At 39.7% G+C, this 519-nt stretch overlaps 1 protein-coding gene across 1 annotated transcript in view; it reads right to left on the reverse strand.

The window, feature by feature from the left end:
• LOC109534879 overlaps nucleotides 1–519 on the reverse strand; it is a gene marked incomplete in the record, with an annotated part of 72,531 nt that overhangs the window by 11,620 nt on the left and 60,392 nt on the right.

Here is a 519-nt window from a genome sequence, read left to right on the forward strand (position 1 = left end):
AGAACCTGATCCGACATCAACTTGCAGTTTCCAGCAGCCTTTAGAGGAGGTTTTATCTTATTTATTTGGCGAATTTCGGCAGAATCCAGGTAAAACCTGTTTGGAATAAATTCCGAAACTTTGATTTTTTACTTCGCGTGGTTTTGTACTACAAATTTTAATAGGCAATTGCTCAAGAACCAGTTGAGATACAAATTTGCATCGTCAAGCAGCCTTTAAAGGAAGCTCGACTTTGATTATGGCGGAAATTTATGAAAAATCCAGTTGAAATCTACTTCCGAATTAATTCCTAAACTTTGGACGGTTTATGCAATTTATGCGGATCTGCACCACAATCTTCAAAACGCCATTTTTCAAGAACCAGACCAGATATCAACTTGCAGTTTCCAGCGGCATTTAAAGGAAGCTTTGTGTTAAATATGTGTCATACCTGAGCGGATGTAACAACAGTTGAAGGCTGAACCGCACATCATGGGGGTTTTATTGTGACCAAACCGCTAGCGGTTGATTTCAAGCGCC

The sequence above is a fragment of the Dendroctonus ponderosae genome, unplaced genomic scaffold (assembly GCF_020466585.1).
Source record: "Dendroctonus ponderosae isolate FM_Combo_2020 unplaced genomic scaffold, Dpon_F_20191213v2 Dpon_F_20191213_10, whole genome shotgun sequence".
In the NCBI taxonomy this organism is placed as follows: Eukaryota; Metazoa; Arthropoda; class Insecta; order Coleoptera; family Curculionidae; genus Dendroctonus; species Dendroctonus ponderosae.